This window comes from Lonchura striata, chromosome 14, assembly GCF_050655825.1.
Source record: "Lonchura striata isolate lonStrDom1 chromosome 14, ASM5065582v1, whole genome shotgun sequence".
NCBI classification, from domain to species: Eukaryota; Metazoa; Chordata; class Aves; order Passeriformes; family Estrildidae; genus Lonchura; species Lonchura striata.
This window is the reverse complement of record NC_140716.1, coordinates 11,921,575-11,948,566: the sequence shown is the minus strand read 5'-3', so window position 1 is coordinate 11,948,566 and position 26,992 is coordinate 11,921,575. Positions and strand designations below refer to the sequence as shown.

Below are 26,992 nucleotides of genomic sequence, written 5' to 3'. Positions count from 1 at the left end.
GCTCTGCCCTGGCTCCCAGTTAGAAACCTGGCACAGGAGACTCAGCCCTTGGGCTGCTCTGAGCTGCTGCTGACCCTTCAGAGAAGGTTTTGGGAGCAGCTGGAGAGCACAGGAATTTTGGGGAGGAGGGTATAGATGCCAACCAGATCGTCTGGCTTACTCCCTGGCTTGAATCTCCTGTCAGCTGATAAGCAGCTATTTCAATTGATTCATTTGACTTGGTTCTGGCTGGCATCATAACAATGTAAATTCTGGGAAAAGACCTGGCTTCTGTTTGCTGTTCCTTCATTTATGGGTTTTGGTTTTGCTGGGATGCTGACCAATAAATATTATTTTCACTAAAATTTCATCTGTCATCTCTTGCTAGCAAAATCTCTCTCAAGCTTTACTGCCTTGTTTACACTATGCTCTGTCCCAGCACATGTGTTGCTCTGGTGGCAAGTTTGTTCCTCTGCACCCTTTGCAAATGCAGCTGAAAAGAACAAGAATCTGTCTAACAGCTCCCATTATCTGAGGAAAAACTCACCCAGGCAGATGAGGCAGGGGAATTTGGCAGAGCCACGCTGATGCCAAATGTGAATTCCCAAGCACTGATTTGTTAAATAAGAGGGGAACACGTGTATGGTTGGTGTTGATTTTTACCTTTTATTTATTCTGATTTTTGCTGTATCCTTTGGCTTCCTGTTCTGTCTGCAGTGCTTGCAGCTGCCCCAGCACTGTAACAACTGCCAGTGCACAGAGCTATAGAAACCAGGTGGTTATTTAGCAGACTTATTAGAGATCTCATTAATTATTAAATGGCGGTTTGTTGGCACACACATCAGGGTTTTTTCCTGTATGTAAAATTCCAGTTTGCCATGATCTTTCAAGTTCAGTCAGGTGTTTGGCTTAAGTGGGAAGTTGCTGAAAAGTTTTGAAGGAAAAGTACTTTGAACAAAAGAAGAGCAATTACATAAAAGTCAAACTGTTTTCTGCATTCATTAGATGGAGATTTGTTTTAATATTGTAATTTCTATCTTCAAAGAGTTAGAAACTCGAGAATTCATTTTGTTTATAGAACTTTTATGGATTAGATACATCCACTTAATTATCTTGGTAGTCTTCAGTTCTGTGTTACAATGAATTTTATCTGCAGCTATTATGAAATGACAAATCAGAAGTGACAAGTATTGATCAAATATTTCAGCAATCAAATTTTTCAAGCCAAACTAAAATGTGAAAACCAAAATGTTTTTCTGGATCCTATTTCTTTTCAATAAGTTTTTCTATGGAGGAAACTCTCAAGATTGCATTAGGTCTCTTTCTGTAATGATTAATTGCATTTTGACTTTTTTGTAAAGTGAAATCAATACAAATACCTTACAAATCATTATAATATCATTGAGTGTGCTACACATAAACCAAATTATATACATGTAGATCAGGGAACTGCAGAGTAATAACAAACCCAAACAAATAACTGTAAAGTAACAGCCTGGTAGAAATCTTGCATAAACCAGCATGTTTCATTGACAAAGCAATATATTTGGTAGACAAAATAATATGTAACTCTAATGAGGTGTTTAAATTTCAGTCCATGTTTCACCTTGTAGTATTTCTATTTTATGAATGAACAGAACCATTAAATTAAAAATGAAATGAGGTGGTAAATCATTGATTCTGTTCTATGTGAAGTTATCGTATGCCTCTGGATTTTTCTAAAAGGAAAAAAAAACCTCTTACAAAGCTGTTCTACAAGTGTTGCCTTCTGCTTAGCTATTTTCCATTTATTTAACTAAAGACTCAATCCTTTCTTAAATTCTGTTCTCTGGGTAATTAATGACAAAACTTAGGCACTCTCAGCAGGGTTTAGTTCAGTGGTCAGGCAGCTCAAGCTGCTGGAGCATTGCTTGTCCCGTGCCTTTGTTAATGCTGGCACTTGCTGGCATTCCAGAAATCTTTTATAGTTGGCCATATAACTGCCCTGACTTTTCCAAGGATTCTGGCTGCTTTAGAACTACCAGAATTTCAATTTTCCAGTTTTAGGCAGATGCTGGTTTGTAATTAGCCCATCAGGTGCTGCTGCCCGTGCAGAAATCCCTGCTGACACTGGCAGTGCTGGCAGCTTGGTCCCTGTGTTCAGGCTGCCCATCTCCCTGCCAGGGCTGGTTCTCACACCGTCCCACCCCAGCAGCCAGCCCCAGGGCATCCCTGCAAACTCAGGGCTGTGGCACTGAGTTCTTCAGGGCTTTAAGGGCACAGGGGCATGGGTCTGGGGTCAAGAAGTGTCTGTGGCCTTGCTTGTGCTGTATCTATTCAGGAGCAGCACTAAAAGAGAAAATCCACACAATTCTATTCATAGTTGTTGTATTGAAACCTTTAGGCTGCGTGATGATCAGAATTTCAGGTGAGTCACAGCAAGGCAGAAGCAAATTCTCAAGGCCCAGGCTTAATAACTGTCTCTGTACCCATTTCCTCAGATACCTATTGTTAAATTCTTCAGTTTCAGCACTTGAGAGATAATGTGCAGGATCCTGTTACAGCAGGTGACGCTGACAGGAAAAGGCAGTATGACATCTCTTTGGGTGACTGATAGTTTCTCTGGGCAAGTTGCCATAACTCTTTAGGAGTTCCCCTCCAACCTTCAAATCTGTGTGTGTTGCTGGAATCCATGTCTGCAAAACATCTCTTAAATCAAACATTCTGTCAAAGGACCAAGAAGTTAAATCAAGAAACACCTACTTCCTCCCTGAAAAGTGATCATGCTCTTCATCTTTGCAGTGGCCCCAGGTGAAAATAATTGTGAGAAAAGTGTGAGTCCTAACAAGATTTTTATTGTACCTGGCTTAGTTCTCTGTCTTCCAGTTTAGCTCAGAGCTGCTCAGTGGCCTCCAACAGATGACACAAATCATTCCATCCAGGTAATTGCTCTTTTCCTGCCCTTAGAATAAAGACACAACAGTTCTGTACAATTCTCACTTTCATGACATTAAAAGGATTCTTTAGGGTCAGCAGCCCCAGGAGTGAGAGTATTCCTATGAATTGTGACAGCCCCAAAGTCTCAAACTGGTACCTGTAAGTGAAACTGAAACGAATGCTCCTGTCTCTCTTGGGAACATTTTTTTCATGGGCATCAGGTATGAAAACCAAACCCTCTTTCTACCATCAACTCCAGTAGTCCAGGCCTCTCCAAGTAACTTCTGCAGCTGGGTCAGTCTGTGCAATAGTACAGCCTGTAGAGTGGGAGAATTCACATTTGAAACAGCAACTACCTGATAAACCTCAGATTTCATGGGGAGACTTGGGACTTCAACGTTTTTCTTTTTTTTTTTTTTTCATCAACTGACCTAAGAGAAGTTATTACCTTTCTCTAAGCTCTTGAGCACTAAGGATTGCTCTGTCACTGATATGTGAAGCTATTGGAAATAGGCTTGATGAAACACTTGGTAGGGATTTCAGTGACTTAATTTTTACATTTGTGGCTGTGTGCTTGCATTTCAGTTTTCCAGAGCTCATGATGTATTTATATTCCCTTTCTCTGAGGATGAAGGGCTGAGTTTTCATGTTCAGTATTCTGGTTTTGATGGCCAAATTCTCAGGTCCCCAGTTGTGTCTTTGCCTCAGAAAATCAGGGTCTCTTAAGTGCCTGCAACACTCTGGGAAATTTGAGCCTGAAACAATAAATCTTTCCTGAAACAGACTGATCTGTGAGTTAGCACTGTGTACTTTGTTGTAAAAATGTACATTGTGTACATAAGCCTTGGCAGTTTTGTTCTTTCTTTTCCTGATTGCATGATCTCTGTGCTTTGCTGTCACACAAAGAACTTCAAATATGCACATGCTAAATGATATATATTATTCAAATACATTGCAAGGAGAAATGTGTGATTTACTTGCACTTTGTAACTAAGCAGTCCATGGAAAGAGGATAATTTGCTTTGGAGAAAGAACAGGTAATTTTGAGTGACAAAGTCAGGAAAGTTTTTTTTGCAAGAGTGTTTATGAACAGAAAATTACAAGATCTGTTGAAAAGTGTTCTTTGCTTTTGTTTAATATGAAAAAGTGTTGGTTGACCTGAGCTGGTAAACCTACCAAATAGATTCCTGACAGCTTTGTGCCTTTGACATGTTCCTCAAAGGTTTAGAAGTATGAAAATAGTAAAAAGGAGAGACAATAAGGTAGTTAGTTTATCATGTTCCAAATTTAGATTTTTTAGCATTTTTAATTTTTAGCATATATGTTCCTCTCCTAGGAACACACTGAAAATGTGACACTCTTGAGGTTTGTGTACAAACAGCTGCCCTTAAATTTTGTAGGACTCTAGCACAGAAATAGCCCATGGCTCTTACCAAAAGGGGTTGCTGAGTTACCCTTTCCTGGTCATTTTTTTCCATTGGAGGTCATTTAAAGATATTTTTCCTCCACTGGTTGAAAAATGCTTTGTGAGCCTGTGAAGAACCTCTAAAATGCATAATGATGAAGTTAGAAAAAAATACAATGAGCTTGCTACTATGATGGCTGTTGAAAATTTATGAGACCCACTTTGTACCAGCAAAACAAACCCAGCTGCCTCCTGTCTGCCTGCAAGAAAAATATCCTTTATAAAAAAACACCAAACAGATGAAACCCAAGAAATTTTACATTCTTTAAGTGCAAAGGTGTGGGGAACTTCTCAGCTAGGGCAGCCATTGCATCCTTCATGCTTCAGTCTTTGTCTCAGCATTAAAGAGTTATTTCTGATATGAGTCTTCTTTTTAAGGAGGCCCATTAAAAAATCAAGCAGAATCCATTCACTCGTTTAAAGTAGAGGTGGGGGCTAAAGAAAATGGTTTTGGATTGATTAAAAAAATCATAAACTACATATCCTGTGATTAATTTAACCTCATGCTCAGCTATAAACTGGAGGGAAGGCAGAGAGCTTTGACTGGCAGTTTATGGTGCCATCCACAGCTCCTCTGTTTTAGCAGTTCATGTTTCATCCACGCTGTTTTGATCACAAAGGCAAGGTGCTGCACTAGGAGGATGCAGTTGGAAATGCAGGATCAGGTGGTGGAAAGAAAAAAACATCAAAACAATAACAAAAAAAAAATTCAGAAATGAAGAGTCTTAAATGTTCTAAAACTTGATTTGTGAGGCACATGGGGCTTTCTAGGTCAATTGATCTTGTTCTACCTCATAGCTTAAACCCAGTTGTTTATTTTCAGAGCCTCCTTGCAGAAGAGAATTAGAGAAAAGTGTGAAAGAGAATCAGGATTGAAGCTGTGAAGCAGATTATAAGTAATCTGGGACTTTCCTGGTGTTCTTTTTCATTCTGTTCCACTTAAATGTGACCAAATGTTTGTCTATGCAGCTGATGAATCCAATTTCATTAGACACTCAGTTGCCCAAAACCTCTGTTGCTTTCTCCTCACCTTTGACACCTCCTGAATCTAATTCATTTACACATTTAACTGTGCATTTCCTTCATGGTCCTTTTTTACCTGTCTGGATTTTGTAGCCTTGCTGAATCCTTGCAGGACCCATTTTTCCCCACAAGGTCTATATCAGTGCAGTGCCACTGGTGCAATACATTCCAGTGATGTATTGCACCTATACATCATCAGAGCAACAGAGTTTTGATAAACAGCTTTCTAATACATCATTAGATCATCACTGATGGCACTTTGATGATGTATTATATTAGTACATCATCAGAGCACTGTCATTCCAGTGATGTATTTATAAACAGATGGTGCTGTCATGCAAGAAAGAAGGGAAAGCAGGAGAGAACATTTCACTCTGTTACAGCAAAAATGCATCCCCACCTCTCATTGAATGAGATAAAAGGCAAAGACCCTGTGAGGGCATAATTGTCTCATTAGGTGTTTGGCTCTAAGTCCATGGACTTCCCTGTGCAGCACCTGGCAAGCAGGCACACAACCCTACTTGGCCAGGAGCACACAAAGCTCTTTGATGCATTGTTCTGTTCATTGTCACTCAGTCAAAAAGCCTGGGTTATTTATCATTTTTCATGGTTGCACACTTTCAGGTGTAATTAAATTCTATTTAATAGAGGCATAACTAAAATGGTATTGGTGGCATGACATTTGTGACATGTGAAATGGCATTTGTGACATGGGGTGCAGTGCTCAAACACTCGAGCTGGGTGACTCCAGCAGCAGTGGATGTGCTGCTGGACACTCGGTGTCCACTCCAGAGGTGCCCTTCCACTGCTGTAAGGCCAATATCTTTTGCATGCTAAGAAAAGAAGGCAAAATACTTTTATTTTAAGAGATGCACATCTTGTTCTGTGTAGTACCATAACTCCTAAGATAATTATTTAATTATTGAACTTGTAATCAATATCAAACATTTTGAGAGCTAGCTCTGTAGATTGTTAGATCACGTATGTTACTATTTCCCTGTAAATTATTAGGTTCATCAACACCTTCCTTTGCTGGGTTTGTGCATCTGTTGCTCATGCAATGTATTGCTGAGCTGTATTACTTAACTACTTTTGCTGAGGAAGCCTTTTCATGGTTTTTTTTTTTTCAGGTGAGGAAACCAAGAAAAAGATTAACTGTCCAAATCACACAGACATTTACCCTGAGGCTGGCAAACTCCAAACACTTTTAACCTTGGTCCTTCCTGCACACAAGTGATGCAGCAGGTAGATCAACTTTTTTCTATGATTCATTTACAATGATTTGGGATTACTCTGGTGAAATATGACCAAAGTTTTTTCTGATGTTGTTGCATGTTTGGTTTGGACTTTTGATGTTGTTGTTGCATATTTGGTTTGGACTTTTGATTTTTTAACAGAGATATTTTTCAAGGTTCCTTGTGAGATTAGTCATCAAAATGAAAATTGTTTCCCTACAAAAGATTCACTTGCAGATATAGTGTGTGTATATAAATATGAACCATTATCACAAAAATATATTCAAAATATCTATCTGCATTTTAACATGTCATGAAGCAAAATGGGAGCAAGTTTTGCCCTTCTAGTTCTCTTAATCTTATATCTTCAGACTCAAAACTTATTGTGCAAGGGACTTTGAGGTCAAACAGATTCATTTTGCACTTATGGAAATTTCCCATGTTGAATTCTCGATGAATTGTAGATGAATGGAGGTGAATTTGTCCTTTCTGAGAAAGGACATTCCACCAAAATTGCACACAAGGCAGTGGAAAGACGTGTGGAAAAAAATGTACATGTTTGCTTCAACAAAGATTCATCAAAAGGGCTATAAGCAAGTATGCTGCCTAATCAAAACCAGAGCCAGCACAGTGTGGTATCTGCTAAAACTTGATATATGGCAGTATAGGTCTCATTCCTTTCTTTGCCTTGTTTGCCTCGAGTATGTATTGCTCCAATTCTCATATCTCATAAAACTTGTAAAGTCTCAGGTTAGAAATAATTTCAAGACTGGATTTTGTAATTTAAATATGTGAGACAAAAATTAAGAAATAAGAAGATACTGGAATATTAATTCTGCAGGTGGGAAACTGAACAGAGAGAAATAGAATATTTTCCCTGAGGTCTCTATGTCTGTAATAGAGACTAGGCTTGGAGATGAGAGGATCTGATATGCAGATCTTCAGCATTTGCTTCTGGGGTGTCTGCTGTAATTTCATCCTGCTGCTTGGCACAGACAGTGGAAGCACTATGTGTGTATAGGGGGAAGAAAAAACAAAAGTGTTTTGCTGCTGTACTTAATATGAGAGTCTGACCTGGGAAATGCTAAAGCATTGCAGATCCACAGGAGCCCCTCAAAAATTGGGTTCAAAATCTGGGATGAGCTCATGTCAAACTGAACACATGCTGAAATCTTTACTGTGCTGGGGAGGAGTTTGGACTATTTTGTCAGATTGCCTTTTAGCAGCCCTGAAACTGAGTCAGAGAGACACCAGCAGTGCCAAGGATGTGTTGGGATGGGTTAGGAAGAGTGCAGCCAGTGGTCCTGCCCTGTGCCACACAACTTTTTGTGATGGGGAGCACATCTTGTGTGGGGCTTTGGGACCAGACAGTCTCTGACCCACTGGAGGGGACAGCCAAGGGCCATGAGATATGGGGCAGCTACAGCATGCAAGGGACAGCTCAATATGCCCAAATATGCCATGGCTTTCCTCCCAAGACATGCTGCTCTATGCTGGATGTGAAAATGGGAAAACAGTGTTTAGTGAGTGTGGTGGATCTCATAGTGCAGAAATGTGCTGGCCAAAGAGAAAATGGGGGAAATATGAGGCCTCATGAAATTCTCTGAAGCTTGGCATTTGGAGGATAATTTTGTCCATTGGAGGTAATGGAAAATACGGCTTGCCAATCACTCTTGAGCAGTGTTTAGTACTCAGACAAGGAACAGAGCTGGTGCCAAGGCTGTTCATATTAATTTATGCAGCCATTAAAATGCAGAGTAACAGGGTATTCTCACACTCACAGTACTTCCAAATGTGGGGATGCCAACATCTTCTTTAAACACTGGTGGGCATTTTGCACTGGCAGGGTCCCTGAGGCTGAACTCCAGTCTGGGAGCCACTGTATGATTATTCAGAGTGCAGCAGGGGCTGCATGCTCCTCAGCTCTGGCTGTGCAACACCCTGCAGCAGCCGTGGCCTTTGGAGAGGAACAGGTCATCTGAGTCAGAGCAGCAACCTCATTAGGTACTTTTGATCACACAAACTTTCTTAGCTCAGTAAGGAGTCAGGGGGTGTTGTCTGTAAATCTTGCAAAAATCAGGCCTGGGAGACTGCTGTGACAGTCATGGTAACAAAGGGGAATAGCATGATGTAGTAGAAATAGGTTCCTTTCAGGAGGAAGTGGTCTTAATGCTAACAAAAGGGTCTTACAGATCATTCCAGTTTGATTTTTTTTTTTCCCCCCCAATTACAGAATGTGTGGTTATCTATTTTAATATATACATCAATATATTTAAAACCAACAGTTGCTCAGCCAGAGTAGAAATTGATGTCACATAGGAATTTCTGATTATTAATTAAGAAGATATTTCCCTGCTTCCAGTTTTGTAAAAAAAACAATCTTATTGTATACAACAGGTAGATGGAAAGGAATCTAGTATTACATTCATGTTTAAAAAATTCCATTTGTTGGTAATCTTTAGGATATAGTCTATGTGCTGTAGTAAAACAACTAACTGGGAAAACTCAGCTTCAAGGAGATGAGTATAGGAGCATAAAGTAGTACTTGGAATATGTATTTTGTTCTGAAGACAGAATTTTAAAACAATATGAGGATTTCTTAAGTGGAAGGAGAAAGTGCTCTCTGGTGTACAGAAGTGGAGTAGATCGTGTAGTTAGAAGGGAGTAGACCATGGCATACAAACCTTTCCCTCTATCTGGCACTTTAAACTCAGATTTGTGAAGCTGTGTAGTTTTCTTCCTCCAATAAAAGATGCTGATAGACTGGATCCAAGCTGAATGGGCTCCAAATAGTCCAGGGGCTGGAAGGGACAGAAGCCAAGGGAAAGTGGCTTTACCAAGAACAGCTAAAGGTGACTTACATTTATAGCCCTTCTCTGGAGTTTTCCTCTTGGATAAATCAGTCATAATCCACTTTAAAAAATATTCTTTCCAAATATTACATTGATTGATATGACCTAACATTTTCTCCTCATTTGAAATGTGAAGCCTCCCTTTTTGAAACTGTGAGATTGAAATGTGAAAGACCAAAATTTTTTGGCATGTGGGCAATAGGGAAATAGCTCCAAAATGGATATCTGAGATTATATGTGAAAAGACATTTCCATCTCAAGTATACAGGAAAGAATTCTTGTATATTTGGAACCAACACTAGTTATGAGTAAAATGAAAGAATTTATTATTCTCAGCTTTGTCTCATTTGGGTTTTATTCAACATTAGATAAAATTTGATTCCTCAAGCTTTCAGCAATTATTTTTCTATATTGATCCAGGCCAATGAAATAAACTCCAGTCTTTTATTTTAAAAGCAAAATAAAAGTCTTGGAGGCCTTAAGTACTTTTTCAGATATTAAATAACATTTATATCAGTGTAAGAATGAAGGAGTAGATCTGAAATGCTGGCCAGCCAAGTGTGTGTGTTGAAATTATTAGTGCAAATGGAAATCATGCAGTTTGTTACTGCAAATGGGGGAGAGACAAAGGGAAATCATGCTTTCTGTCAGCAATGTGAAATGAGATTGATACTAGGTAGTATTCCATTATTTCAAGATGCCAACTGTTTTGACAGACCAATTGCAATTACTGGAGATAGTGGCTCAGCAAATTGAGAAGGAAATTAGGTTTGATCGCATGAGAGAGAGTGCCATAAAGAGCCCTCCCTCCTCCTTTGCATAGGTATGCAGATCACCAGTGAGCTTTTTCCTCAACAAAACACAGGGAGGGGGAATAAAATAATCTAAAATGATAAATCGGAATTCTCAGGTATTATGGAAATTGAGGCAAGTTCATCCCCTCCCCACAAATAATGTTGACAAACTTTCATTAACCTGTCCTGCTGTTCTATGCCATGTCTAATTTTCATCTAGGGCCAGGTTCAGGCTTGCTCCTTGTCTTGCCAGTGTTCTCTGTCAACTCAAACTGCAACAAAGAGTCTCTGGTTCTTCTGGAGAATCCATCATCTTGATGAATCACTTTCCCTTTTTGACATCTCAGGGTTCTTACAGTTCCTATAATGATGTTTAAGTTAACTGGAAAAATTTATTTTTTCAGGAATTTTTTTGTGGGGGAGATGGGAACTTAGATTCCATGGCTGAATCAGGGCAAATAAAGATGATGGAGGTGGCAAGATACCTTAGGTAATTTCAAGCTTTTAGGAATCTAACTGAGCTTGGTTCTTTGCACTAAGTCTGCACAATTTCTGTAAAGAATAAAAGGAATCATCTTGACATTTCCTATGTCATATCATAAAAGATATTTTAATTGTCTTCACAGCAGTATTGGTAAAAATAAGAAGTGAAGATAGAATCCTATGTTTGACATAAAGAGTGGGAAACACCCTGTAAGCCAAATATCAAAGCTGAAGCAGATGCCATTTTTTTCTGGGCCAGCTGAATTTAACACTCATTGCTATGTATTTAGGGAGGTTATTTTGTCAGATTCACAAAAGTGTACCATAGTGCCAACCAAAATAATAATCATTTAGTCCAAACAGAGAAAAATACAGTATTAGAAACATAAAAGCACATTGTTGCATAGTTGCATCTGAACTGCTTCTGTTGCGGTTCTGTAACTCACAATTTTCTGGACAGTTTCTATGCAAACAGATTTTTGTGTGGTATTTTAAAATCTGAATTTAATGTTGTCTTTTGAACATAAGTGTTGATGGTCAACATCTATTGTGTCTGTGTGCTTAGATGTATATGATTAGCAAAGAGTTTTGTGACTTTATTTCAAGCCAGGATTTATACATGGGGCTTGATTTCTCTCACAAGTGAGCAGAGGGTCCAAGCCATGTCAAAATGTTTGAATTCCCCTGTCTCGGATCACTGGCATACCCTGTGCAGTCCCCATGGGTTCCTGGAATGGGGTGAACCTCCCCTGAGAGTCAGGTTTGTAATAGCCAAAATTAATCTCATTTTGCTTTTACCATGCACTGTTAATTCTGGCTTCACAAGCACAGCCTTTTCTCAGTGTGATAGGGGATTTTAAAAGCTTATGCAATTCAACGGCCTTACAGCAATTAGCAGATACTGTAGTTTAAAAGAATAATATTTATTAACTTGGAAAAAGTACAGTGACTATAATCCAAGTAATTGTTACAGGAAACATAGAAAGCCTCAGTGGAGAGGAGCTCCTGTGTCCCTGCCATCAAAGAGCTGGGCTTTGTTAGCTTAGGGCGAATTTGTTTTCCAAAATAGTCTCCCTGAGAAGTAAACAAAAAAAAACCTTAAAAAAACTCAGAAAACAACAATGACCAAACAAACAAAAAAAAGAAGAAACACACCAAAAAAGCCAGTGCTGTGGCCTCATCCCCAGGGTGGGAGCAGCAGAAAGAGCAGATGGGTCTCAGGCTGCTGAGAGAAATGGAGCAGCCACCTGCAGCGATGCTGTTTGTGAGTGCTGAACCAGGACAGTGTCTCTTTTCTAACATCCTGTGCATTCTCAGCAATGGGGGTCTCTGAGCACTTCCCAGTGCTGCAGGAATCACTGGCTAAAGAAAGAAATATAGGCTGGAAGTGCCATTAGGTGTAACAGAAAGGTTGCAATTCCAGCAGAATGCTGTGAGGCCGTGCAGGATGAGGTCTGCAGTGGCTTTGCTCTTGCACTCCCATAGCCTCCAGGGACCATTGTTCTTCAGGAATATTCTAATTCATTGCACTGCTGGCACCAACTAAGCCCTCCTGTCACCTTGGTGGTGGTGGAACCTTTCAGGTACTTAAAAACCAAGAACTGTTGTGCAATTTTTGTATCGGAGTTTTTGGGATGACTCTGTGGTCGGTGCCCTGCTTTGTTCCTCTGACTGCACACTTTTCTTTGCAAGGAGTTAAACTTTGATTTCTGAGGCAGCAGCTGCTGTGACTGGAGGTGGAAACCGAAATTTCCTGTGCTGCAACAGTGAAAGCAGGCAGTGCAATTCCCCAAATGGATGCACCTACAGCAGGGTTTTGTCAGAGCAAGGCTGAGAGACAGCTTTTCTTGTCTTGGGGAGGAATTATGCTCAGAAGAGGGACTGTGCAGTCTGAGTCTGTATCACTACAGAAGGTGCTTCCTTGGTCACCAAAATTAAGTTAATTAACTTAGATACCAAAAAGGGGGGTAACTGACCAACACAATAATAACATGAAGAAATATTTCTGAAGCATATGCTGTAAAGAATTGTTAAAGTTACACTCAAATAAAGACATGGGAAGCATGTGCTTTCCAATACCCTAGGTACTCTGTTTTTTTGCAGAGGTGACTTAGCCTGTCTTCCCAGGGTATAATATTCTGTCCAAAGGCTTGTGTAGTAGTTGGAATATCAACCAAAAATTGCTGTAATTTGTAGTACCAATACAATCCAAAAACTGCAGGGGATGATCCCTTACATGTATGTATATAAAGACACAGCTCTTGATGCTGTGTCAGGCTAACATCTGCTTGTTGACCTTTATTGACTTTTCTGTGTCAGGGAGTTCCCTTTATAACCTTTTTCCATTTATCTGCCTGTCCACTGCAGTGCTTGTTCTGAAGGATCAAGGGAGGGAGCTTTAAATGCCTCCTAAAAGCCATGGATAATCAGAATAGAGGTGATAAAACAGAGGTGGATTTTCACCAGGTTTAGGTAAAGGATAAGAGACCTGCAAGTGTGCATTTTTGTGTGTTTTATTTCTTAATGTAAGATCTACTAGTTTTAAATTAAATTATGAGAATTTTCCTAGATAAGATTTACATACATCAGTGGGAGGTTTCATTCAATGACCTCAAAAAGTCCTTTTTGGAGATGTTTGTCATTTCTGACAATCCGCTCTAAAAATTACCAAATGAGTGATTTTACTGTTAGCATAGTACACATGTGGGTTTCTGCAACATTCAACAAGTTTATTCTAGACTAGGAGGATTTATCAATAATTCTTGAGAAAAGTATTACTGATAGATAGTGGTAGGTATTTTTACACCACAGGCCTACCAAATGTTGGATCATTGGAGAAGATGAATCATACAGGGTTTTTTTCCATAAATAAACAGTTTTAAAGGTCACATTTAGTTTTTGTCATAGTCTCTTAACTTTACATTGCTATTAAAAAATAGGAATAGAAGTTTCCAAATTGCCAATTTGTTAAAAAAAAAATAGAACGTTGAAGACTTGGGACTATCTTCTTACAAGAAAGAAACTATTTCTTTTCTGGAGGAAAAAAATCATTGCTATATAAATCACAATTGTTTCTGGAAAAGAAAGCCAAAAGACATTTTAGATGCAAGATGTCATCTATATGTGTAAATTTGAGAGGAGATTATTTGCAGCAGGTGATTAAGAAACATGAGAGTTTATATTTAGGATATCATGGGTTATAATTTTTTTTTTTTTCAGATTTGCTTAGCACCCATGTTTAAATCAGCCAAAATTTCAATTTTGGGAGTTACAGGTCAGTCACCTTCACTTTGGTCTTTCTGATACACATGAGAGAAACCATTATGAGTGGGAGCAATCATGTGAATTTACCAGGTAAAGCATTCCTGGCCACCCTGATTGACTCCTGTGAAAAATGACTGCATTATGGATGAGGGGAGAGCAGAGAGATCATTTGTCTTACATCAGCAAGGCATCTGACACTGCTTTTCTGGGTAGTCTTGTGTTCAAGTTAGGGTCTTCCAGTCTGGATGGATGGACAACCAGCTGGGGGAAAAGCTGTTTTTTGTGTTGGAATCTGTGATATTGATAATTCCGAGGTTGTAAAAAGTCTCTGTCTTTCAGCCCCGCTGCCAAAGCAGAAGCCATCATTGGTCTGTGCTGGTTTCCAGGTTGTTTATTCTGTTTATCTCTCACATGTTCTGCTGCCCTGCCCAGCTCTGTCCTGCAGGGCAGCATGTGGGGCTCTGCCCTCAGTGGGATGTGACAAACATTAAATACCAGAAACTCCCTGGGCTGGATTTACAATAACGTGCCAATATCTGTCACCTACGTTGGACAGTGTGTCCCCAGCCTGAACCAACAGAAAAATGCCAACACCACAGTGAGACATGGAGGGCATGAAGAAGGAGAAAAAGGACAAGGCACACCCAATTTCCTGCATCTTCTCCCCTTTGGACCCCTTATCTAGAATCCTAAAATTTTACTTTTGCACCCATGTCACACTTAATTATTACTTATATCAAACACTCAGAGCTTGTAATTCATGCTGTAAGATTGAAAACTCTTTTCCATGGACAGAGATCACAGCCAGTGTCTCTGGGGCTCTGTCCAGGGGGGCTCCTGAGCCCTGCCAGGGTCCCAGGGCAGACAGGGCAGCCAGAGGGAAACTCTGGATTCCCACATTTGTGGTTACAGGATAGAGGTCAGGGATCATGCTCTGTGTGGAGCTGCTCACAAGGGGAGCACTGCAGTGTGTGTGTGTAAAACCCTCCTGTTTAACATTTGTATGAGCAGTGGTTCAGGGTGGGGTTGTCCAGATCAGCCCAAGAGGGGACATGGAACTGGAGGCTCCAGGTGAGAGAGCAAGGGCAGGGCAACCATCCCGAGAGACCTGGATGGGCTGGAGGGGTGAGCTGACCAAACCTCCCAAAATCCAGCAGAGAAAACCCCAGCCATCACACATGGCAAGGGAGAAGCCCTGAATAAAACGCAGCAGGAAAGGCTCAGGACACCTTGTTGGCCCCAAAGGGAGCAGAAGCCAGCAGGGGCTGGGCAGCCAGGAGGGCTGATGGTGCTGTGGGCTGGGGTGTCAGAGCATGGCCAGGAGATCAGGGAAGAGAGAATTCCCCTCTGCTTACAGCACTCATCAGGCCATGTCTGTAACACTGCATTTGCATTTAGGTTTCACAGGACAGGCCCTGATAACCTGGGGAACTTGAGTGAGCAGCTCCCAAGGTTGGGCTCTTAAATAAGTTCAGAGCAGGTTTCTATCTAAAAATTAGAATACCACTTGCAATAGCTATATTATGCTTATCTTCTCAATACTTTTCATTTAAAATCTGCTTTCTTTCCTTTATTTCCAGATTATTAAAACCTAATTTTTTCAGGTGATCCTTTGTTTATTTAGGGAAAAATTATATAAGTGCTCTCAAAACACCCAGGCCATTGAAAGAAATATATATTGATTTATTATGAAAATGAATGAACTACAGTGTGCAGGTAATATACAGGGAGAAGGAAATTGTGATTCCTCAGCATTTTGATTGGTTTCTGATGATGTAATGGTGCCTTATTAAGTGATAATTGTTTTATTACAGTGTTTACAAGGAGACAAATGGTTTGTGAATCAATGCAGAGGGAGGCCACAAAACAAGTTGCTTATTGATTCACAAGCTGTTTGTATCAAAGTTTGCTGCTCAGAAGAAAAAACAAAACCAATGTACTCCAGGTGTATTTATAAGGATAATAGTCTTGGAAGGATGGAGTCTGAATTTACATTAAAAATTGGCTCAACTCTGAAATACACTTAGCTCTTTAAAATATTGAGTGGAATCATACCTCCTGAGCCATGCAAAGCAGTTCCTAGCACACCTTTCTCTGCCATCATCTTTCATCAGCCATGAGGTTGTGGGCTCAGTGAACTCATTCCTCAGTTTCTTGAGTCATCTCAGAAGAATTCTTTGTCATTAGCTGTACAATTCATTAAAGTTACAAATACTTTGCTAAAGTATTTGCTTATGTGGAGATTGAAGTCCTTTAAACATTAGAAACCAGATTAGTGGATGTATTGCCGTTCTTCCAAATGGTGGAATATTAAAGAGCATAAAATTGTTGGCTTACATGAACACAGAGTGCTGGATCAGCCCTTTTGTCTCACACACAACTTTCACTCATCTCAGAAACACTGCTGGAGTATTTACCAATGTAACCTACCACTGGGTTTTTGATTTTGCAGATCAGTGTCTTTAAGAATTCATATCCATAGACAAGTCACTGAAGCTTAATCAATCGCTATCCATCTGCTGAACAGACAAAACCCCATTTATAAGGCACTGCAATTTAGCTTATGTGTTGGAAACCCTTAGGAAAGAGCTTCAGCAATGTCAGTTCAGCTTGCAACTAAGATTAAAATAGGCAACACAGAAATAGATATTGAGCTTAAGCAGGGCAGCATAGTGAATCACCTTAACTCAGCAAAATGTTTGACTCTTCGTGGCTTAATAACACACTAAAAAATCCCAAATCCCTCTTCTTTCTAAAGTCACATCACATTCTACATTGAAAAGAAAGTTTCTGTAAAATTAAGCCACCTGAAAGAGGAAAAGAGTTGAATGGCATTTTGTACCTGAGCAATTCTGGTAGAATGAAAGTATTTTTATTCAAGGCTAAGTACTGGTTGTGTTCCTCTGATGTCTGTGGTTTTTCCTTTCATAAGAACTGCTCACACATTTGAGGGCCTTCACAAAGAGATGCTGTGCTCAGCAGCTTCATCTTTTGCATGCATTGTTTAGGGACTATTGCAAAAAAATATATGGCTTTGTTGAAATGTCATATTCTGTTTCCTTTAAGAGGTGTTTTTAATCCAAGCAGTTTCAAGGAAAGCATTAGCAGGTGAAATACAGTCTTTTAGCACTGAGGGCTAAGTGTGTTGGGTTTAGCTGTACCTAAATACAAGGTGGGACTTGATAAGATGCAGATATTCTCACAAATAATGGATTCCATAAGCAAAACAGGCAGGACTTGAATGGCATCATCATATACTGATCATCTTCTCCTGCAAACTCTTCATTGCAATCAGCAGGAATTTTAGGAAGCTTAAATAGACAGAATAACACTGAAATCTTCAGTATGAGATAACTTGTGGCTTTTTGCATCCTGATACTTGTGCATCAACTCCAGGGCAGGAATAATTCGACTCTAGAGTGTTTTAATTATTCATGTGCAGAAACATTTTTGGGATTAAACCATTCCTTTCATTCTTATAGTGTCTATATTGGTTTGGGGTTTTTTGCACACAATCAAACCTAGTAAAATAATTACAACTTTCTGCTTTCTCATGAAAAATCAAATGTTATGTATTTATTCATTCTGGTTTACTTTACTGCAGCATTTTATTTACTTTTGTTTTATTTAAATCTCCATAAGCAGTGCCACAATAGTACTAAAGATTTTTTATATGTTTAGGCCAATTTGCAGAAAAAAAATCACACAATTAGGGAAACTTTTCTAACCATCTAAGGAATTTAAATTTAACTCATAAATACAATCATCCAATACCTAGTTTTATAAAAATATATAGTTTTCATAGAAACAGGAGAGTAAAAATGAATGGCATTGAACTAGAAGCTGTGGAATTAAATATTTTGTCTCAGAAAGGAGGAGAAAAAAATCTCTAATGTTACATTTTTTGTGAGAGTAGTCACAATCAGATTTCCTCTAGTCTGTTGTCCAGCTCCTCAAATCCAATATTCCCTCCACAACATGACACACAGCCTGCCTCTTCCTCTCCTCCTTTGAATTTCAGGAGTGTTGGAAGTCAGTGACAGTAGAGCTTCTCTTTGTTCTCCCCTGGTGACTTTTGTCTCTTCCTGCAATGCTGATTTAGAATCTCTCTTGGAAAAGACAATTATAACAATACCTTGAGCAAGGCCTTAAATTTAACTCCCTTCTTGCGTGTTTATAGAAAGAGAGTTGAGCTTGGCATATTGTCAGTTGTTTCCCTAATCCAAAATGTTTTTCCAGTTTTAGGTCTAGCTGATACTTGTCCTGCATCTTTAAATCAGCTTAATTTTCTCATCCCTGTTTCTGGTACTCATAAATGTCTGTTCTGTGGCCAGGGCACACTGCACATCTGTCCCCAGCAGCAGTGATGTGTCATGAAAATCTCCCATGTTTTGTGAGTGGATCCCTGCCTGAGCCTGGCTTTGGCTGCTCTGTCCCACACCTGGAGCTCCTCTGGAGAGCAGCTGTTCCAGCTGTGTCAGCTTCCAGCTCCTGGTCCCAGGATCACAGGTGTGCCTCTGTGCAGCTCTGCTGGCAGGCAGCAAGGCTCATTTTGGGTGTGAGAGAGGGCTGTGTGCTGGGAGGGAACGTGGAGCTGTACATTTTGGCTGTCATTGCAGGTATCTCTCAGATTTGCAGCCAAAGGCATGGGACCAGGGTGAGTCACAAGGTGTCAATTAACAAAGCCTTTTTATGGAATCACAAAATGACACAATGGTTGAGGTTGGTAGCAATGTCTGGAAAGCCTCGAGTCCAAGCCTCCTGCTGACTGCAGGGTCAGACAGGGCAGGTTGTGTAGGGCACTGTCCAAATGAGTGTTGAATAGCTTCAAGAATGGGAAAAACTCACAGACTGTCTGGGCAACATGTTCCAGTGTTCAAGCACCAGAGGAAAAGCAGCTTTTTGTCATGTTTAAATAGGTTACCTGGTATTTTAGATCGTGCTTCCCATCTCTTGCTGTTGCACTGGACAGCAGCGAGTTCCTCTGGCTTAGTCCTCACTGCATGTGAATGAGTTGGTAGTGCCAGTACAAGGGGCCTATTGATTATTTATCATTAAAGTCAGCAAAACGACAGATCTTCAAGCTGAAAATAGGCAGAGGCCAACTTACAGCAGTGTAAAATAAACACTGAAATTAAATGTATGAAACTTTCTGGCTCTTGAGTTCTGCATGGCAAAGATCAGCTCAGGAATTGAAAACGGATCCCAGTATGCGCCTATGTCCTTAATGAATTATTTGACCAGATGCAAAGGTTTGATTGACAAACATCTGTGACCCCAGGGGGCCTGGTTAGAAAGCCAATTCTTTTTGTTAAACAAAACCCTTTTCTAGCAGACTAACCCACAAACTTGTAAAAATGCCTTGCTAGGCTGCTTTCTTCATCCATGTGTGGACTGTGTTCTCTGAAGCATAATCCTGTAGAATTTCTTTTATGAGACTGTCACTTTTCTTCCTTAAGACATGCCCAAAGCTCCTCTGTTGTTGCCATCAGTAGTATGTACATCACCTGTACCCAGCTTTTGAAGCATCCTCCCATTGATCCTCCCACCTTCAAAAACTTGAGGAGAAGCTGCTTAACAGCATGATGTCTCTAAAGCCTCCAGTTGACACCAGTTCTGATGTTAGGAAAGTGATTGACATGCATTCATGGGTGTATTTTAAAATCCCAGCAATTTTATGCCTTGCAGTATTCTCTATTCTTCCCTCTACAACCGATTTCTTTAATATGAATAAGAATCACAGGATTCAAAAGATAGAGTTAGTAGAGATATTTTCCTGAAACTTGATTTATAATAGTGGGGATTTAATTCTTTTATCAAAATAAATCAGGAAGAACTTGGGGGTTTTTTTATTGAAAATGAGTTATTTTCAGAGTTAATCAGGAAAAATCATTAATCAGAATTCTTCCAGGCATTTCCCACACTGGGCACAAACTGAAACAGAGAATAATGACATCTTCTGGGATTTTTGGGTGGAAATAGGTGCCTGTAATTATTTCTTTGTTTGCTTCATGTCTCGGACTGATCTCAACAGATATCAGAGTCCAACATTGTCCCTGTTTGAAATAACCTCTTGAAGTGATGGCAGTAGCACTTGGCTTGAATCATTTGACACTCCACTATATCACATGGTATTCAAAGATAAATCCATTCAGAAATGCATCCATTATATTAATATATTGTTATTTATTTCTTAATCATTAAGCATAATGCGATTTTTATGTAGGTTTACAGATATATCAGTGAGTTGTAATGACTTTATCTCATTTGACTGTATGCTTGGGAAGCTTTTGTGGGGCATCAAGCTTTTATAACCATGATGAACTTATATTCCTAGCAGATGGGAAAATCAGGCAGAATTCCTGAGAGCTGACAATCAAAAATAAATGTTTCATGAAAACTCTTGGGGAAACAGTGGAACACTAAGAATTTATAACCAGGCTCAATGATTCATCTCACTTGACAAATTTTTGTGGCCATGTTTGATATTCATTCCTTTCTCACCCAGAATTTTAGTACTATGCTTCAGCTTCTAAAGATTATTTTGCAGTTTCTTAACATTTCATGTAGTCTAAATGGCAGATTGGAGCCAAAGTGACAGAGAATTCTCCTCTGTGTCTGTGTGATGTTCCTGATGAAATCAGCCCAACTGTGCCTCCGTTATGTTTCCTTCACACATTATTCTCCAACATGCAGTGCTGTGTTGGGCTGCTTCAACTCTGTGTGGTGTCTGAAATTGCTGCTGACTGAGGCACTGTATACAGGTGTGCCAAAGAGCTGCCTGTGTAACCTGAATACTTTTAACACAGTAGTTCTACATTTACTTTTCTTAAATTCCTTTTGTTCTCCCTCTCTTCAATGCCACACTTGAAATTCTTTTTCTGCTCACCTCATACAAAATCTGTAGCAAGTATTAATTATTCTAAGCATAGTAATTATTGTTTTTATCTATAGAATTCAAGCACTATCTTTGTAGTAACCTCTAAAAAAGTGAAAACTTGATATGAAACTCCTGAGCACACTAAAGAGCAGCACAGTGTTTCAGTCTGTTTGATCAGACCCTACTTCCTTTCCTTCCTTTCAAAGTACTGTAGCATTAATTTTCCAGATTAGTCTTTGAATAAAGAATACAATAATAATTGTTTAAAAGTTTCATATGGTTTAGAGGTAAAAACAGGAATATTTGGAATAACCCCCAAGCATGGTCTCAATACTGGAATAATATTTGATGCTGAATTGAAGGAGACAAAAAGCTCTCTGTAAACAGCTGCAGCTACCTTCACACATACACGGATGTGTGCATGCATGCATTTGCATGCGTGCATTTTGTCCTCCCAGCAGGGACACTGAAGTGAGGTCCCGTGAAGGTTCCTTTTGTCATTCCAGAGCTGCCTGTCTCTCCTGCATGCTTAGCAAGCTGTGAGCTGCATTGACTCAGCAGACTCCTTCCCAGAGAATTGCACTGATCTCAGCAGCAGAACACTCAGTATTTCACTGCTGTGCCCTGTGACTGGGAAGCAGAGAGGGGGAGAAGCCATGGCTGAAATGCATTTTCTGGGACTCTTCCATCACCTCTATGGCACAGATGTCAACTCAAGGCATTTTTTACCTGCTGGAAATCTGGCCTCTGATTATACTGCTTGCCCAAATGTTTTAGAAAATAGGTAATATTTCTGATTCCCTGATTTAGATGAAAATTTCCTTCCTCTGCAGTTTTTGTTGTGAGCAGAATGCAGTGTACATGGAGCAGTGCTGCACAGAGGGCCCTCCCCCACCAATGTTTTATGCATGCTGATGCCTTGCACAAGGCAGAAACAAGTAACTTAAACAGTACAATAAATTTTACTGAGACTTAGATACAGGTCTTTCCTGGCTTGTCTATAAAGTGAAAAATATGGAATGATTTGCTTCCCCTTTAAGGAGGTTATTAGCTTGCTTGTATCTACCAGAGGAATAGAGGTGCACACAGTCTCCCATTATTCACTGGGTTTTTAATCTTGATCCCTGGCTTCTGCGATAAGTTATTGCTGGGGACTGGAATTGCTTGGGGAGTGATGCAGGTGCCTGAGGGCCAGCAAGTGGCTCTGTTATGAGAACTGGCTCTAATGATTAATGGTAGGATGCAGTGCACTACTGCTGACTTCACTGGGAAATACAACATTGTTAATTTTATCATTATAAACTCCCAGCACTGCAAGAGAATGTGTCTGCCTCCAGGATGGTGAATTTGATAAGAAGGCTTTTCTGATAAGATATCTCGTACTCCCAGGGAAAAGCATTCATGTTTAATCAGAGAGTATTTAACTTGCAATCCAAATGTTACCAAGTAATATGTACAGGTCATTTTAAATTTGTGCTCTACAGTTCAGGTCACAACATTATAAATGAGTTTGTATACACACTGAGGAAAGAATCAATATAGCACTGCTCTTTACAAAGACTGTCATAAGCCAGAGAAACAAAATATTTTTTTCACTTGAAAAGGAGACAGATTTTTTAATGACTAGTAGTACTAGAGACAGATAAATACATACAGAGAGCTCTGGAACCATCCTGTTAAATACTCTGCAGCTTCCAGCCTTGCTGGTGGCAGTGTCTGTGATTTCAGAGCAAACCCCTGAGGACAAGAGGGATTGCATCCTCTTCCTATTAATTATATCAAACAGGCAGTAGGACTGGCATGCAGTGCTGGGCTGTGACAAGACAAGAGTCCTGAGCGTGCCAATTCCTTCTTTCAGTGTGTGTTTGTGGCATCAGCACGGGCACTGCTGTCCTGCAGAGACATTTGTCCTGCTTTTGGCTGGGCTGCAGACAGTTTTCTTTGCAGTGGCTTGGATGGTGCTGAGTTTTGAATCGGTGATGAAAGCAGTGTTAGCAGAACATACTAAACATTTTAATTTAGTACAACCTGAGCAGTGCTTTTACAGCCCCAAGGCCTTTTCTGGTTCTCACACTGTCCCAGCAGTGAGGAAGCTGCAGGTGCATGAGAAGCTGAGAGGAGACACAGCTGGAACAGCTGGCCCCAGCTGACCAAAGGGCTATTCCATCACACAGGACACTGTGTGTGGCAATCAAAGCCAAAGGGAAGGAGGAGGAAGGGGTATGTCCCCCCAGGATGAAATTGCTCCTCCCTCTAAGTAAATACATAATTATACAGGGGATTTTGTGCATCCTTGTACAAAAAATCCTCTGCTCCACATGTGTGTTCCTACAGCTTCACTGCTCTTTATGGTATCTCCCCCCAGTTTAGCACCTTTCCTGCTGTGCCCTCATCTCCCATGCCTCCCTCAGCACCTTGTGCCCTCCCAGCCACCTTTTTCCAAAAGTTGTTGAACAAGGAGTATCTTTTTCATTCTGTTTGTGTGTTCTGTGTGTTGCATTATCCCTCTGACGTATTTTTTTTCTCTCTCTAAATTAAAATTCTTCAGGCTGTGGTCCTTCTGCCTTTTCAAACAGTGCCTGAAACAGTTTGCCTGTTATTTTGTAACTCCTTAGGCCATTCTAATACATTTGGTGAAGACTTTATCAACTTTGTCAATTTTTCCATGAAGGTAATATTAACGGTAATAGAGAAAATTTGGAAATGGTGAATAACTTTGTCTTTTCAAGAGAGGTATTCAGTCTAGTATGTTATGACATTAGGAAGTGAACAGCACTTGAAGGTAATAAGGTGATTTTTATGGAAAATCTAATGGGGTAGTGTCACTTAGTAGGTCATTTTAAAACCAGGCTTGTCTTGAAACTGGAATAACATTATAGAACTGAGTGCAGAATGCCTTGCACTGTGGATCACGGTCTTTGACTCTGTATACTCTGTTAATCATTTGATCTGTCTCTAACAAAATAGATTTTGATAATAATGTAGATATTACACCTGTTATTTGTTTAAATGCAAACTACTGTTGTTGTGACTCATAGTCTCATAGTTTTGTTGCACTAAGTGACACACTGCACATGTGGGTGGGAAAGCTGTGGAAACTGAGTCCTGTCATTCACTGGACAAAATCCTGGAGTGGCAGGAACCTGTCTGGTTCTCCCAATACGCTTTAGATTTACAGCAAATGTTTCTTTTGTGGAGGATTTTGACATTTCAGTACTGAAACAAGTAATGCTCACCTCTAATAGCCAATGAACCAAATTTATGGCTAATCAATTGCCAAGTGTAGGTTTTGGCACTTCAGGGTGTTTTATAAACCCTGAGCTAAATGTTGCAGCATTTCCTGATTTCACATGCCCTGGAAGAGAGAGCAGGGGCAGGTTGATGTCTATCAACTCCAGCATTCATAACACAAAGTAATGGCAGTGGGTAGGAGCAGCTTAAGTTAAGTAGATGATACAGTAAAAGCATGTACCTAAGTGGATAATGGGAATGCCATGCTGAATCTCCTGGGGGATGGTAATCCATAGCAATCGAGGTGACTCAGAGGCACAGCAGAAGTGGCTGGGTGACTTGGATGTTAATTTGTGCAGACAGGAGCTGCTGTGCACTTTCCCTACTGGCCCCTGAGGGCAGCATCACATCCTCTGTGCCCTGCACACATCTGTCTGCCAGCCTGGCTGTGTTCTGGGTGTCCTGCACACATCTGTCTGTCAGCCTGGCTGTGTTCTGGGTGTCCTGCACACATCTGTCTGCCAGCCTGGCTGTGTTCTGGGTGTCCTGCACACATCTGTCTGTCAGCCTGGCTGTGTTCTGGGTGTCCTGCACACATCTGCCAACCTGGCTGTGTTCTGGGTGTCCTGCACACATCTGCCAACCTGGCTGTGTTCTGGGTGTCCTGCACACATCTGTCTGCCAGCCTGGCTGTGTTCTGGGTGTCCTGCACACATCTGTGTCAGCCTGGCCGTGTTCTCTGCTGCGTTGGTGGAGGTGCAGTTTGGGCATTTGCTCAGGAGAATTTCATGGCTTAGCAAATGAGTAGCAGGGAGAGAGAGCTGATGGCTTCAGAGGTAAATCTTAAAAAGCTGAAGCTTTAGAAGTTGTCACAGGAGGAAATAATTGACCCAGGTTTGAAAAGGGAATGTGTGTTGGACTAGCCAGATTTTGAATCACCTCTGTCCTTTATACCAGAATAAGTACCCATGCCCTGACCTGTAAACTGTTGTATCTGACCAAAATAGCAGGACTGTTTTTTTAAACTCATTTTTTATTTGTATAAAACCTTACACAGATCTGTTGAGACTCAGGCTGAGATTCTGTACTCCATCGTTTGTACCTTAGTCTCCTACTGTATTAAAAGGATATTTTTTTCCCCTCCAGCATGTGCTTGGCTGCATCCTGTTTTTCTGCCTCATTCTGAAGCTACAAAAATCAGCCATGGTTGGGAACAGAACAGCAGATAGGACAGAAAGTGCTTGGAAACAATCTTGTATTCTCAGTGTCTGAGGTCAGAAATGAAAGCTTATTTGTTTTGGGGGGATGATCTTGTTTTGTTCTCCCCTTCTCATTCTCCCTCCTGCCCCAATCCCCAAACCAGTCATATTGTCAGAGCTCCTTGAAGGAGATTTATTCTTATGGAAAATGGAGAGTTGTTTAACAGATGACTTCATTTAAATCTGTATCTCTCCCTCAAAGGATGTCTCTAGTGTCCTTAAGAAGAAAGTAGTAAAGAGTTGTTTGCCTCTGACAGCTTTATTAAGAGATTAAATGTTAACTTTTATGTGACTCTTTTGAAACTGGTGAGCTAGAGAGCAACGAGTCCCTCCAAAAGGGAGGGACTGACTCTGTGAGGGCTGCCCTGGTGCAGTGATCAGGGCACCTGTGCTGGGTGGAAAGCATTCCAAGAGCTTTGACACAAGAAATACAATCAAAGAAAAGTGTGCTGGCACAGAAGAAAGCCTGGCTGTAGTAAAGAAGTATATCGAAACCATATCAAAAGCTGTCTCTTTTAGGTTTCAGTTGAAGCTTAATAAATGAGCACCTGAACAGAACACCTTGATTAATATTCAAGCTCTAGCTGACTGAAAGTGATCCTGTTTTGGGAACCAAGGCAGGTTATAGCCACCACACCAGCTCAGGCAGCAAGGAGCTCTGTCTGTATAACTCAGCTACTCACTGTGCATGTGTGCCCACATACCCAAACCCCTGTTGGTTATTTCGCAGCAGCTAAGCTGTGGTACTTTTCCTGTTTCACAAACATGAGGAGGAACAACTTCAGTTCAACCCATTCATTTCAGCTAATGCATTTAGAGGTGTTTTCTGCTGCAGGCTAGGAATATGAAAGCAGCAGAGCTCAGGCACTGAGTCGTAGCTAAATAATGCATCCCAATCCTTTAGTCTTTCTGCCTGTGCTGTGCTACTTAATCTTCTGAGGACTAATGGGTTTAGGAGTAAGAGGATGACTGGATGAATCATGACAGAAGGTTGGTGTGGAGAGTCAGCTTTCCCTCTCTAAACCAACACTGTATAAAAATCTACATGTCACTGCACTGAAAGTGCTGCTTGTCCTGTACTGCCACGTGCATTTATGTACATTATACTCATGATATATAACCAACAGGTCTAAGAGAGGCGGGGTGACACAATAGCACCACAGGACCCTTGAGTCCCAGTGATAATGGGAACATTTCCTCTTGCCCAGAGTACAGTGTTCCTTCTTTAAAAAAAACCCAATTCTCTTGTAGCCTGATTTTCCCCCATACATAATTGTATATCTCATAAAACACTATTATTACGTGTAATGCTTTCCAAATGACAAAAAATTCCACCAAAATTGCAATAATCCTGGCTCACCGCTACAAAATGGAGCAATCAGATTTAAAGGGAAGAGCAGGATCAGCATCTGAAGCAGTCCTAGCTGTAGTTCCAGTATGGTTCTGGGGCCTGCTGCTCTGGTAGAAATACCATTCTCCCCCTTATTCTCTTCTTTAACTGACAGGATCAAAGAACATAATCTACACACACCCAGTAATGCTCTTGGTGGTGTAAGATATAACATAGAATTCTCCCCCAACAGACTTTATTGGACAGTCTGGTCAGGAGTC

At 40.4% G+C, this 26,992-nt stretch overlaps 1 long non-coding RNA gene across 1 annotated transcript in view; it reads left to right on the top strand.

Annotated features, from left to right (window-relative positions):
- The window catches only part of LOC146766087 (uncharacterized), a 100,400-nt gene that overhangs the window by 26,204 nt on the left and 47,204 nt on the right, over nucleotides 1-26,992 (top strand). Inside the window, exon 2 of the long non-coding RNA XR_014958543.1 lies at nucleotides 6,514-6,628. This is a non-coding gene — a long non-coding RNA (uncharacterized LOC146766087). The remainder of the gene's footprint in view (nucleotides 1-6,513; nucleotides 6,629-26,992) is intronic.